We start from the raw sequence: 15,378 nt of genomic DNA on the forward strand, positions 1-15,378 counted from the left end.
CTCCTCCTTACTATGTAGAAAGCATGGAGTTTTCTGTGACATTATCTCCAACTATGTCTCACTCTGTTCCAGTCTCTGATGAAAAAGATGGCCATTCTTGTCAAGGCTGACTTATCTTATTTTTTTTATGTTATGTTATATTATGATTTTTTCTTTTTAGTGAGGCAATTGGGGTTAAGTGACTTGCCCAGGATCACACAGCTAGTGTCACGTGTCTGAGGCTAGATTTGAACTCAAGTCCTCCTGACTCCAAGACTGGAGATCTATCCATTGTACCACCTAACTGGCCCTGCCTTATCTTCTTGAATGGCCAAGCTCTTGGTCCTACAATCAACCCCTACGATCTTTCTTTTTCAGCATCTATTTACTGGTTTCTCAATTAAGTACAAATTTGCCTGTGTCCTTATATAGATGCCAGTTTCAGAAGTCTAGTTAACCCATGAATAGACAAAATGGCCCCCTCTTGCCACTTCCTTCAGCTTCTAGTCACCTTTGTGGAACAAGGCAAAGGGATGGTTTGAATCTAAGTTCTCAGACTGTCTACAAGCACCACTGAACTGTTGCTTCTCAATGAAGGATCTCTGTCCAAGCCCCCAATATGGTAATGGGATGGGGAAGAACCATATATGACAGAAACATGAAATCCTAGGGCTACAAGGAACATTAGACACCATTTGGCTGGTATGCCCAACCCATATCTGAACCAGAATCCCCTCTACATCCCAGATAAGTGGACATCCAACTGCTGCTTGAAAACTTTCAGGGAGGGGGAGTTCACTCCCTCCCAGGGCAGTCCATTCCATGCTGATACAGCTCTACTAGTGAGGAAGCTTTTCCTGACACGCCAAAACCCATCTCTCTGAAACTTTGCTTCTAGTTCTGTCCTCTAGGAACAGGCAGAACAAGTTGGACCCCTCTTTGCCATGATGGCCCTTCCAATACTTGTAGACAAATAATTTGTTCTCCTCCTCTGTTCTCTCCCCACCTCTCTCCAACAAGGCTTCTATTCTCCAAGTTTCTTCAACTATTTCTCATACAGCTTGACCTTGAGCCCATTCATCAAAGCAGTCCAAGTGGCCTGGACGCTCTCCAGCTTATGGACATCTTTCCTAAAACCGAGCAGCCTACTGTAAGAAGAACTAGAAGGCCTCTGCTGTTCCAAGTGGACCCTCTGTGGGGGACTTATTCGCGTCACAGACTAATGTCAAACATGCACACTCAATTGAAAGGCCTTCTGATGTGCTCCTGTGGAAGGAGTGCCCATCCCCATGAGATCCCAGCTCCATCTAAAGAAGGATAAAATGGGTGGATCAGTGGAATAGGTTAAGTATGCAAGGCAGTAGTCAATGACTATAGTAATCTATTATTTGATAAACCCAAAGACCCCTGCTTCTGGGATAAGAACCCACTCTTTGACAAAAACTGCTGGGAAAACTGGAAAAGAGTATGGCAGAAACTAGGCATTGATCAAAATCTCACAACATATACCAAAATAAAATCAAAATGGGTTCATGATTTAGATATAAAGGCTGATAGTGTAAGCAAACTGGGAGAGCAAGGAATAGTTTACCTATCAGATCTATGGAGAACAGAAGAATTCATGACCAAACAGGAGATAGAGAACATTAGGAAAAGCAAAATGGATAATTTTGATTACATTAAATTGAAAAGTTTTTGCACAAACAAAGACAATGCAACTAAGATAGAAGGAAGGTAGAAAATTGGGAAAGAATTTTTACAACCAGTGTCTCTGATAAGGGCCTCATTTCTAAAATATATAGAGAATTAAGTCAAATTTATAAGAATACAAGTCATTCCCCAATTGAGAAATGGTCAAAGGATATGAACAGGTAGTTCTCAGATGAAGAAATTAAAGCCATCTATATTCATATGAAAAAAATGCTCTAAATCACTATTGATTAGAGAAATGCAAATCAAAACAACTCTGAGGTATCACATCACATCTATCAGATTAGCCAAGATGACAAAACAAGAAAATGATAAATGTTGGAGAAGATGTGGGAAAATTGGAACACTAATGCATTGTTGATGGAGTTGTGAAATGATCCAACCATTTTGGAGAGCAATTTGGAACTATACCCAAAGGGCTATAAAAATGTGCATACCCTTTGACCCAGCAATAGAACTTCTAGGGCTATATCCCAAAGAGATCATACAAATGGGAAAATGGCCCACATGTACAAAAATATTCACAGCAGCTCTTTTTGTGGTAGCAAAGAACTGGAAATTGAGAGGATGCCCACACATTTGGGAATGGCTGAGCAAGTTGTAGTATATAAGTATAACGGAATACTACTGTGCTATAAGAAATGAAGAACAGGCTGACTTCAGAAAAACCTGGAAAGACTTACATGATCTGATGCTGAGTGAAGTGAGCAGAACCAAGAGAATGTTGTACACAATAACAGCCACACTGTGAAATGACTAATATTGATAAACTTAACCTTTCCCAGCAATACAAGGTCTCCAAAGGCCTCGAAGCAGAAAATGCTATCCATATCTAAAGAAAGAACTATGAAATTTGAATGCAGATCGAAGCATACTATTTGCTATTTTTTTTTCTCTTCTGTTGAGTTTTGTTTCCTCTTTCTGGTGGTTTCTCCTATTGGTTCTAATTCTTCCTTACAACATCACTAATGTGAAAATATGTTTAATAGGAATGTAAATGTATAGCCTATATCAGATTGTGCACCATCTTGGGGAGGGTGGTGGGGAGGAATGGGGAGAAAAATTTTAAACTCAAAAGCATCTGGAAGTGATTGTTGATAAATCAAAACAAATTAATTTAAAAAAAGGATAAAATGACAACTGTTAAAAAACTGTCTTGGATTCAAGATTAAAAAAATGTACATCAGTGTAAAAGTCTCTCAACCCTAGAAATAAGTCCAATTACATATAAACAATATGCTATGAAATTAAATAATGGGCAAATGAAATCATCATCTAGCATATGCTATTTGGAAAACTGGGAAAAATACATTTTGATCTATACTTTATATCACACAACACAATCAATTCTATTTTTGTTGGTGTTGTTCAGTTGGTTCAGTCTGACTCTCTGTGACCTCATTTGGGGTTTTCTTGGCAAAGATACTGGAGGGGTTTGCCATTTCCTTCTCCAGCTCATTTTATAGATGAGGAAACTGAGGCAAACAAGGTTAAGTGACTTGCCCAGGGTCACATAGCTAGTAAGTATCAATTCTATATGGAATCTTAAACATAAAAGCCATGAACAAATAAAAACCAGAAGTACATGGCATAGTATTCTCACTCTCAATGTAGAGAGGAGATAAATTCTTGACTAGCAAAACAAGAAAATTAATCAAGGATGAAATTGCTGGATTCTACAATAAAAATTATAAAATAGCAGCAGCAGCAACTTTTGCCAGTCAGAAGAACAATGAGACTGAAATAAAAGAATAGCAGCATACAGGAAAGAAAACTCTCAGTGCCCCAAAAGGTCATGATTTCATCTGTGTTCATATTCTCTTCACCCCCACAGATTACAATTAAATTCAGTTTAACAAACATTTATTAAGACTCTACTGTGTGCTCCAAAAGACTCATGATGGAAAATGCTATCCACATGCAGAGAAAGAACTTAGGAGCCTGAATGCAGATGGAAGCAGACTATCTGCTCTCCTTTTCTTTTGTTGCTTCTTTCTTGTGCTTCCTCCCATTAGTTCTAATTCTTCTTTACATCATGACTAATGTGAAAATATGTGTAATATGAATGTATAAGTAGAGCCTATATAAGATTGCATGCTGTCTTGGAGAGGGAGGGGGAGAATATTTAAAACTCAAAATCTTATGGAAATGAATGTTGAAAACTAAAAATAAATTATTTTAAAAAAAAGACTCTACTGTGTGCAAGGTACTTTGCAAGGTCCTGAAGATTCAAAGATAAAAAAAAACAGATGATTCCTGCCCTCAAAGAGCTTATATTCTATTGGGGAAATAACAGTATGTATGATCATAAGTAAATACAAATGTGCATGTGTAAATAACACACATACATGTACATCTATACCCACACATACATATTTATACAATTTATATACAATTATCCCTTCCATGTCACCGGGGTTAGGGGCACAAGAGTCCCCTCTCCCCCAATCAGGAAAATCTGGGTAGAATTTCTCAGCCCTGCCTTGGTACCAGAGAAGAAGTCTCCTGGCTTCACAGATTTCCTTCTCTTTTTTCTTGATATTATACAATATTATACATATATTTTATGCGTTTCTGATTTTCTAAACTTTTTCTGTGTTGTTTGCTGGCCTTCTTGTGCTGTTTGTGGTTTCTGCAAAACTCCCCAAAAATTCTGATTTAATTTCTTATGCAGACCTGTAAGATACTGAAACCAAGATGGGGAAAGTTGTGTTGTAGAAGGGCTCACTGTATATGTTTATATATATAGATGACTAGAGATAGATAGATAGCATTTATATAGTGCTTACTATGTGCCAGGCATTGTGCTAAATGCTATACAAATATTATCTCATTTGAGCCTTACAACCACCTTGGGAGGTAGGTGCTATTATAATTCCCATTTTACAGTTGAATTAACTGAGGCAGAGGTTATGTGACTTGCCCAGGGTCACATAGCTAGTGAGTTCCTGAGTCCAGATTTGAGTCAGGTGTTCCTGACTCCAGGCCTAGCCATTTATCTACTGTACCACCTGGCTACCTCACTATACACACACACACACACACACACACACACACACACACACACACACTCTCTCTCTCTCTCTCTCTCTCTCTCTCTCTCTGTGGATCTGTAATTTTATTGATGTAGAGAACTTTCAATGAGGAAATTCTATCTACCAATGCAGATGAGTAACTTCTAGTCTTAGAGAGTTGCCTGGGGCACCAGCAGTGAAGTGACTTGCTCAAGGTCTCACAGTCAGAAAGTATTAGAGGCAGGACTTGAACCTAACCCTTCCTTATTCTGAGTCTGGCTATCTATACAGTGTTGCCTCTCATACAAAATATAGATATGGCAAATACAAAGTAATGTCAGTGGAGGGACCATACTAACAACTAGGGGGAGGGGGTTGGGGAGAAAAGGGGGTCAAAAAAAGGCCTCTTAAAGGAGTTCACTTGAATTGAGCCATGAAAGGCACTAGGGATTTCAAGAGGTGGAAGTGATAAGTGAGTGCCATCCAGGCATGGAGGCTAGCTTATGCAAATGCATGGAGGCAAGAGATAGAATGTCACATATAAGGAACAACAGAGAGGCCAGTGTGGCTGAATGGGGAATGAGTGAGAGGAAGTAATATGAAATCCCTCTGGAAAGATAGGTTAGAGTCATAGTATACAGGGCTTTAAATGACACGAAGATGAATATGTATTTTATTCTAGGTGCAACTAGATGACCCTGAAGCGTCCTGAACAGAGCAACGAAATGGTCAGACTTGCTTTAGGAATATAGTTTTGCAGCTACATAGAGGATGGATTGGATTAGGGAGAGCCTGGCAGCTGAGCACCCAATCAGCAGACTACTACAGCAGTCAGGTAAAAGGCAAAGAGGCCTGAATGAAGGTAGTGGCCATGTGAGTGGAGAAAAAGGGATAGATACACGAGAAGTTATGGAAAGAAACTTGACAATTCTTGTTAGAGGATGGAGATGGAGAGTGATGAGGAGGCTGTGTGACCCTGGACAAGTCACTTAACCCCAATTGCCTAAAAAAAAAAAGAGAGAGAGAGAGAGTGATGAGGCAAGAATTGGGTCAACCTAAGGATAGCAATGTCCTAAAAAGGCCAAGGGAAGTTAAGAAGATGGTTGGAAAGATGTGGCCATGTTGAATGAAAACCCAGGGAGGAAAAAGTGTCCAGGAACAGAGGGTAGGCAGCAAGATCAAATGTTTCAGAGATTCAAGAATGATGGGGTTGGATTAGAAAGCTTCTAAGGTGCTTTTGAATTGGAAATTTAAGATCCTACGTATTGTATACTAGGGTACTGAGAGAACCAGTGGATATGATTGTTGAGACTGTCAATGAAGTTTGAAATGTCACGAGGAATACCTTCTGTCTCCTTTCCTCAGTAGTGCTCATGGAAGAGGCTGCCATCTTTGTCCTCACAGCAATATGGCTGTCCTCAGAGCCCTCAAAAAACCTAAAATTGTCAAAAAGAGAACCCTAAAGTCCACCAGATTGGACACATGCCTCTATCCTCAGCTCACCCCTCCCTCACACCTTTCTAGCTCAACCTCACCCCCACCCTGCAATTGACCTCTTCCAGATATGCCTGCCCTTTCCACTGTGTCCACTGGAATGCCTGCTTCAAAATGAATGAACTTCCTTTCATCTAAAACCTATTCCTTCTTCACTCCTTCCATCTTCTTTTTTCCCCCACTCCTTCCATCTTCTAATCTTCACTGAGACATAACTCCCTTCTGATGAAATCACTTCACTTGCCATTTTTTCCAGCTCTGGTAAAACTTTTGCTAACACCCAAGACTCACTGGTCATGGTGGAGGATTTGGAATATTCTTTGTTTCTCCTTGCCATTTCCAGATTTTCTTCATAGCACTTTGACTAAGTAACTTCTCATCCTTTGGAGTTTGTATTTCTAAATCTAAAATCTGAATTTTATCACCCAGTATAGGTCCTGGAGGCTGTTATCTATTAAACTCATCTGATTTCCCTGCCTCAAGTCTCCCCTCATTTCAATCCATCCTTCGTTCAGCTGCCAACGTGATTTTTCTAAAGTGTGGGTCTGACCATGTCAGCTGAACAGTCAATGAACTCAAGTGGTGCCTTATTTTTGTTGTTCAGTTGTTTCAGTCTTGTCCAACTCTTTGAGACCCCAGTTGGAGTTTTCTTGGCAAACATACTGGTTTGCCATTTTCTTCTCCAACTCATTTTACAGAAGAGGAAATTGAGGCAGACAGATGTTAAGCTAGTAAATGTCTGAGGTCGGATTTGAACTCAGGTCTTCCTGACTCCAGGCCCAACACTCTATCCACTGTAGCACCACTTAGCTGCTCCTAGTGGTGCCTTATCACCTTGAGGATTAAACAGAAAGTCTTGTGTTTGACATTCCAAACTCTTTATAACATGACCCCTTCAAATTTTTCCAGTCTTCTTACATGTTGTTCCCTTTCATGTGTTTGGCAATTCAGTCCCTCTGGTTTCCTTATAGCTCCTCAAGCATGTGACTTCATCTCCTGTCTCTGTGCTTTTGCACTGAGTGTCCCCTATGCCTGGAAATCCTTGATCATTCATCTCCATCTTAGTTTCTTTGACTTCCTTTAAGATGCAGCTTCCTTTAAGATGAAGCTCAACTATTACCTTCTGTGAGAAGACATTTTTAAAAGCATATATACAGTATTTTAAGGCTGGAAAAGGTTGGCTTTAGACACATAACTCCTTTTCTCCTCACAAGAACCCCGGGAGTTGGGTGCTAGCAGTAACCTCAATTTATAGATGAGGAAACTGAAACAGAGACAGATTAAATTACTTGCCTATGATCAATCAACAGGGTTAGTGTCTGAGGTCAGATTTGAAATCTAGTTTTCCTGACTCCAGCTCCAACATTCTATATGTACTGCGCCACCTAGCTGTATTCCCAGAATCCCCCATCTGCTAGTGCCCTCTCTTTCCATCACTACTTTGTAGATCTCATGTCTTGATTTATTTACATGTTTTCTTACCTGTTAGAATGAGAGCTCCATGAAGGTAGGAACTGTTTTCTGCCTTTTTTTTTTTAAATCTCTAGTGCTTAGCCCAGTGCCTGGCATGTACTTGGTACTTGACAAATGCTTTTTGACTGACTGTGTGTGATCCAGGGCAAGTCATAAGCTCTGTGGGTCCCAAAAGACTCTCTAAGTCTAGAACTTTTAGACAAGGGGATGATCTGCTTTGGGAGAAGGCCTTTACAAGACATTTCTTACAGAGATGTTTCTTTGCATCCCCAGCACTTAGTGCAGTGCCTGGCAGAGTAAGCCCTTAGGAAATATTTGGTGACTAAAATGTTAAGATCAAGCAAAAGTGGCATAAACCCAAGAGGCACTGACAGCTAGATGCAAAGATGGTCTGAGGGTCAAATTTGGATCCCCACTATTAGTTATGGGCAGCTAGCTTGCAGCCAGGACATCCTGGGTTCAAATCCGACCTCAGATACTTACTAGCTGTGCAACCCTGGCCAAGTCACTTAACCTCTGTTTGCCTCAGTTTCCTCATCTATAAAATGAGCTGGAGAAGGAAGTGGCGAATTACTCCAGTATCTTTGCCAAGAAAATCCCAAATGGGGTCACAAAGAGTCAAACACTACTGAAATGAATCAACAATAATATTAGTTATGGAAGTAAAGAGAAGACAAAACCTATGCCACACTGTGGATTGATGACCTTGTTGATGCCCAACATCAAAGTGATGGGTCCTTACCATGTAGATATCATTCACCGTGTTTCCTCAACTGTAAAGCCATCTAGATCATCCATTGGAGGAATGCTTACCTGAGGAGTGAAGAACATTCGTAAACTGCTTTGTACATTTGTATTTGTGTTAAGTAAAACATCCAATGACAAAAAGAAAGAAAGAAAGAAACTTCTATTTGGCATTCTAAGCGCTTCACAATTTGGCTCCCACTTACCTTTTCCACCTTATTATGCATTATTCCCTTTTGAAGTTTCTACAGGCCAAATGGGTCTCTTCTCTTCCTTAATTGGGGCCTTCCATCTCTCACCTCTGAACCTTCGCACTGGTGGGCTCATATACCTGGAATGTACTCTGTCCTCACTTCTGCCCCAGGATCCCTGGTTTTCTTCTAGTTTCAGCTCAAATGCCATCTTTTACATGAAGGCTTTCTTTCTCTATTTCCATTGAGGGCACAACCAACCTTCTCATCACCTGGGTTCACAACCTGGAAGTTGTTCTTGACTTTGTCCCTATGCTTCACGCTTCCCAATAGCCAATCAGTTACTATCATCCATTCTACCTCCACAGCATCTATCCACATCTTTTGTGTGTATCCCTTTCCCCAAGCTGCCATGACCTTGTATCTATTTTGTCTACAATTATATGTTATACTTTGTCGCCCATGATAGAATGTAACCCTTTGGGGACCTAGAATATTTTCACTTTTGCTTTGTATTCTCAGTGCTTAGCACAAAGGGTTGTGCATAATAGGCCCTTATTAAACGCTTGGTAATTGGCTGGTATATATAGGCAGCAAGGGAAGGAGACTGTGGATGAGGAGAGGCTGTCAATTAAGAGTGGGGAGTGATTGAAGGACTATGCTCTTAAAGGAGACAGTAGGGGATGGTATGAGATGGAGAAGTAGAGGGGTTGATCTGTTGATTTTGGTGAGAAGGGTCACCATTTCCTCAGAAACTGTAGCAAAGGGGGATGAGATCAAGGGAATCTGAGATTTAGAACTGAGGAAAAGAGGAAGCTCATGATAACCCTCCAATGCCTTACTAGTTTCTCAAATTGTGGTGGCCCAACCCCTACTACCTCTTGGTCTTCATTTTGGTGATGGGACTTTCTGAAGTGACCTTAGATAGTTTCTAATAGTACCTATAATGCTTCAGCCTGGTAGGACCTGCCAGAGCTTGGGCTTTCCTGACATGGCTAGCAGGGCCCAGGGTGATCTCTATGTACCCAGCGAAGCATCACAGGAAGAAAGAAGTAGACAGGTTATGATGGTTTGTGAGCAAAAAGACTGAGAATTAACAGAATTGTCAAAAGCTCGATTTCCAAAATTACCCCTTCCAAGATGGAGGCCAAGGCAGGATTAGCCCTGCCCCTCTGACTTCTATCACAATACTGTCATCAGACTGTTTCTTAAACTACAAACTAATACAAGTTTGCTAATTTCAATATCTAAGAATGGACAAACCTTTCAAAGGCTATAAAATAGGAAATTATCAAAAGAGAAAAGGCAAAGATCTGGAAAAAAAAAAACCAAACAACTCAAACTCATTAACTTAAAACACAACAATTGTAAAGTGCTGCCTCATCTGTATAAACCTACTTGATGCTTTGATGGATCTGTGATTTTATCCAGGGATGTCTTGCTATCTCTGTGTGATTCTTAGCTGTGTTTTTCCATAAATCTTCTATAGAAGGTTTGTCCATGTCACTCCCATACTCAAAAATCTTTAATAGTGCCTGACTGCCAGGATGATAAGATAAGAACTCCTCAGTGTGGTATTTAAATCCCTCCACAACCTAGTTCGCATCTACCTTTCCAGGATGATTTCATGTTCCTGCCTTTCATGTATACCAAGTTCCTGTGGACAGGCCTATTTGCTGTTCCCTTGAATCAGTACTCTACTTCCTACTTTCCATGCTTTCACAGAAGCTATTCTAACACCCTCCCCCCCATATCCTACCTCCTGCCCTTTGCCACTGAGATCCCTAGGCTCCTTCAAAGCTCAGATCAGGTGCCCTCTCCCTCCATCTCCCTGAAGTCTTTCCTAATCACCTTAGTTGTCAGTGCTTCTTTTCTCCTACCTGATACTATCACTCTGTGTCTATTTAGCTATGTGTATATGTTATGTTTCCCCTGCTGGAAGGTAACTTCCCTGAAGACAGGGACTGTTCCTTTTTTTTTTTCCTGCTTTTTGGTTAGGCCACCAGGGTTAAGTGACTTGTCCAGGGTCACACAGCTAGTAAGTGTTAAGTGTCTGAGGCTGGATTTGAACGCTGGTCCTCCTGAGTTCAAGGCCAGAGCTCTATTCATTGTGCCATGTAGCTGCCCCTAAAAAGCATTTCACATACATATAACTGAGGAAAGAGCACCTTGTAATCAGAATCTGAACATGCCGATTTGATTCTAATGCTTCCAAGTCTGGGAACTCAGGTCCCTTCCAGCTCTGTCAGCCTGTGATTACTAGAAGGCCCCTGATGTTGACAAGCTGAGACTCTTAGGTACTTAATGAAGTACCTTCTAGCTCTGGTTAGCCTGTGACTGTTAAGATAGTTCCTGATACTGACAAACTGAGACACCAAGTCCCTTCCAGGTCTGCAGTCTGTGGCTACTGGACGTGCTTTTCCTTAGTTACCAAGGGATGGGGAGGGGGAGGAATTAAGCCCCTGGCTAGGTGGTGAGCTGGTTTGAGCCGCTTTGGACTGCCTCAGATAGTTAATAAAGGGAGGGGGTGCCAAGGAACATTCTAGCAAGGCTGGTCAGGGATGGGGGGGAGGAGTGGCAGTTGGAAGCAGGTGATGGAGGAAGGAGGAGTTGGGGGAAGGAATAAGATAAAGAGGTAGTGGGGGGGGCACAGCTTTGCCATTAATGGACAGCTGAGTGGGCATTGGGTGGAAAGCAGTGGTGGGGAGGGCGGAGCCCCCAGCCCCCTTACTAAGGAGGCCCAAGGGCACCTTGGTGGCCATTTTCAAAGCCGTCCACGGAGAGACTTCAGAGAGAAAAGGACTATAAAATAGGAGAGGTGGGGGGAGCGGCTGATCTACAAAGATTTGGTGGGATAATTGGGGAGAGAAGGAAACTCAAAGATGTTTGATAAATGGGAGAATCAATTTCACTAAATGGAAAGAAACGAATTCCAAACCTCCCTGGTTCTTGGACGGTCCGCTGGCTCCACGGGTCCGCCGCAGCTACCACCGCTGCCTCGGAGGACCTATAAGAGGTGAACTGGGGATATGGACCTTTAGAAGCAAGATCGTCAAAGGGGTAAGATCAGTTAACCTGGAGAGCTGGAGGGGGAAGAGAAAGGGAGAGAAAGGGGCTCATTTTACTACCATTACCTACTCAAAGCCATTTTCAGTAACCATGCATATCAAACAATGTAACTATTACTTTTTAGAAAGGAAAAGAGAAAAAGAAAGTTACTAATCTAAATCAGAGATACATAACAAATAATGTGGCGTTTTCGAATACAATGTAAACTTAGTCAGACTTGAGGGTGGTTTTTGCCAAAGCCATTCGATGGGAGGGGGACTTTTCAGAGGCAGGAGGGGGGGATGGGCTGCAGCGGCAATTCGATGGGAGGGGGACATTGCAGAGGCGGGAACTGAGGGAACAGAGGTAGGCAAGCTCCGCCCAAATGCGACAAAGTGGGTGGGGTTTTGTGTCTTTACTAGGGGAAAGGATGGCCCTGCGCATGCCCACTCAGAATCCTAGACCTAGCCACGTCAGTTTGGTCTGGTCCGCAGTGCGGTGTTGGAGCGCGACTGGACAAGACGCTTGTAGCAGTTGCTCCGTGAGTGGCGCCATTTCTGGGCCTTCAGGCCTCAGACCTCTGAAGAAAATCCACAGGTAAGATGCCCTCAAGATGCTACCTGCCGATGCCGGGCAGAGGCCGAGAAGATCCCTAGATGATCCCAAAGGCGATGCTCTGTAGATGGCGGGCCGATGGCGACGGATGGTGCTCGGATGGCCCTACGGGCCTGCAGAAGTGGCACGAGCCTGTGGAGGCTGCAGAAACCCAGGCTGTGGATACAGAGGTGGCGAATCCTCCGATGCTGCGGTGGAGGCTTGACGATACCTCAGCGGTGAACCAGCCAGCGGCAGCGGTGAACCGTAGTGAGGAAGAAGCCGTGAATGCCCCGCTGCAGCGGTGGCTGCCCGGCTCTCCCACTCCTGCCACCTGTAGATGCCATTTCATCTGCTAAAGGTGCCCGCAGGAACTGCTGTGTATCGGAGAAGGACCACAACCATCTTAGAGGCACCTGGAGACAGAGAGGTTAGTGAAGGGGAAGCCGTAGTCTCAGTAGGAAAGGCAGGAAGGACCAGGGCTATCGCCAACGAAGCAAGAAGGGGGGAGGGCAGGAGAGAATAGACAGGAAATTTTAAAATTGTTCCAAAAGGCAATTGTTGGGGGGGGGAGATGGGGAGAGCTAGGCAGCTAAAATTGCCACCCCCTACCCCATGGGATTACCTCTTGGTCCTCGGAGATTGTGCTCATGCTGGAGATGCAAAACTGAGGTGGGGAAAATTGCATGTGAGGGCTGGAAAAACTTTCCCCTTTGGATTGCTGGAGGGAAGTGGTTTTGAGGGGAGAATTGCTGGAGCTTGGGAAGGATTAAATATTGTGGATTGCCACAAGCAGACAGTGGAAGATTGTGGGGCTCATGGAGTGCAGGGAGGGGGGGAGGTGTTGGTGGATTGTGAGGAGGGGCGCTAAGGGAAGGGAGCCGAGGAAGATTACAGGGAGGAGGGTAGAAGATTGGAGGAAGGGGGAAGGAGGCGACCTTGGCACTGAGGTATGGGGGGAGGGCATACGGCAGCGGCAGTGGCGGTGCTGGCGGTGGCAGCGATGGCGGCTGCAGCCCAGCAGAATTGTGAGGACAACCCGAGGAGGATTGCGGGGTGGGGGGAGGGAGGCCACCGAGGCTGTGGCAGCAGCAGTGGGGGGGGGCAGCGGCTGCCACAGGATTGGAGGAGGGGCAAGGAGGCCATGGTGGCGTCAGTGGCTTTGGGGGGGCGGCGCAGTGGTAGCCGCTGCAGAGGCGGTGGAGGTGGCCGCGGCAATGGCGGTGGCAACAGCGGCGGCAGCGGAGCGGTGGCAGAAGTGGCTGGCTGGATTGTGAGGAGGGGTGCCTCTGAAGGAGCCTGAGGTAGATTAATGGGGTGGGGGGGAAGAAGGCTGGGGGGGGTTCCACTTAGAAAACAAAGCCCTGTGGGATTTGGCCAGCAGCCAGTGAAGGAAAGTTAAAGCGGAAGGAGGGAGGCAGGGGGATGGCCAGGCTGCCCTACTGAGTTTTTTGCCTCTTTTCTGCTGTCCTAGAGCGTTAACCCCTCCTCCCAATTCCCGCTAAGGTTGAGGTAGGACCTCACCCTCAAAATGGCGCTGATCGCCTTTTCCCAGATCCTTCTGGAAAAAAAATCTCCCTGGTGCCGCTAGGGGGGCTAAGGGAGAGAGGGGCGGACCAGTGGAATGAAATTCAAGCCCCCCTCCCCTTTGGAATGCTGGTGATGTCACCTGGGGGCCGGGTAGCATCTGGCTCGCCCTTAGCCCGCCCACCTGCCATCCATTGGCGCACTGAGGATCAGCTCAACCCATCTTCCCCGCCCCTCCAAATTATTTGAATTTAATCTGCCCAGCCAATTATACCACGCTCTCTTCCCTATAGCGGGCCCTCTAAACCCCCTCTTTTTCTAAATATTTGAGGAACAGTTGCTATCCTCGCAAACATCCTCTATTTCTAATATTTGTTAATTCTTAGCGGAAAAACTGAGTCTAGCCTCCCTTTCTATTGACTAAACTGCTTCCATTTCTAAATATCTCTGCTTCTGAAAAGAGGATTCTAGCCCTCATTCTTACCCCCACTATCCCTCCCTATTTCTAAGTATATAACTCTAAACTGAAGAAGTGATCATTCTTCCTATCCTCCTTCGTGCATTCCTAAATAGCTGTGATTTTGAACAGGAGAGCTGACTTTTTTCCTTCTTTTCATATCTCCCAAACACCTGTCATGTCTAAGTATCTGTAATTCACAACAAGAGGTGATTTCAGCCCCTTCCCTAAACCATCTCCCTTTCTAAATATCTGTTTTTTAACAGAAAACCTAGCTCTAGCCCCCTCCCAGCAACTGAATTTTAAAATATTTGACACTGACTTGAAGAATTATAGCTCCCCACTTATTACCTGCCAAACCCCTCCATTTCTAAACGTCTCTGACTAGACTACCCCCAGCCCTCTCTAATTCTAAGTATCTCTGATTGACCAGATCTGTATCTAATTCTTATATCAGCCTCTTTATGGCTCTCTTTACTATCCCTGCAAAACCTTCATTTCTAAATATTTCTGATCTGAAGAGCTGTTTCTACTCCCCCCACCCCCTTCCTATCTCAATCCTCCCCACTTATAGGTATCTCTGAGTATGAACAGATGTAATTCTAGCCCTCTTTCCCAACCTGCAAAACTCCAACATTTTAAAGTATCCCTGCCCAGCATAGCTGGCACTGCCCCACCTCTTTCAATCTCCTGAAGTACCCTTTATTTCTAAGTATCTTTAACTAGCAGAGCCAATTCTGTATCCTCCTTCCTTTCTCCTCAAACCCCTGCCATTTTTAAAGTGATTTTGATGAGCAGAACTGGTGCTGCCTCCCTATTCTCATGTCCCCCCAAGTTCCCCTGGATTTCTTAGTATCTCTAACTAGGACAGTTGACTCAGTCCCCCTTTCCTATCCCCCCAAGCCCTCACCATTTCTAAGTACTGTCAGTCCTGCTATAACATGATATATGCATTCCTAAAAATCATCTCAGTAAGCTAAAGTGGGTAATAATACCCACAGGGCTTATTGAGAAAATAGGCTGAGACACCCAGCTCTCCTAGGTTTCATCAGTAACACAAAGATAGGAACCTAATAAAATCAGTGGCACAATTTTATACGTGTTAAACGGTTAAGCAACAAACAAAAAACCATAAAAAGTATAATAC

At 43.7% G+C, this 15,378-nt stretch overlaps 1 long non-coding RNA gene across 1 annotated transcript; it reads right to left on the bottom strand.

The window, feature by feature from the left end:
- Positions 1 to 1,128: 1,128 nt before the first annotated feature.
- LOC114024634 lies at positions 1,129 to 8,513 on the bottom strand. The gene is made up of 3 exons (XR_003566934.1): positions 8,413 to 8,513; positions 6,049 to 6,139; positions 1,129 to 1,286 (listed from the first exon to the last, which is right to left on the bottom strand). It is a non-coding gene; the product is annotated as an uncharacterized LOC114024634 (long non-coding RNA).
- Positions 8,514 to 15,378: the final 6,865 nt, after the last annotated feature.

Source organism: Vombatus ursinus, unplaced genomic scaffold (assembly GCF_900497805.2).
Source record: "Vombatus ursinus unplaced genomic scaffold, bare-nosed wombat genome assembly UNPS02004573.1, whole genome shotgun sequence".
In the NCBI taxonomy this organism is placed as follows: Eukaryota; Metazoa; Chordata; class Mammalia; order Diprotodontia; family Vombatidae; genus Vombatus; species Vombatus ursinus.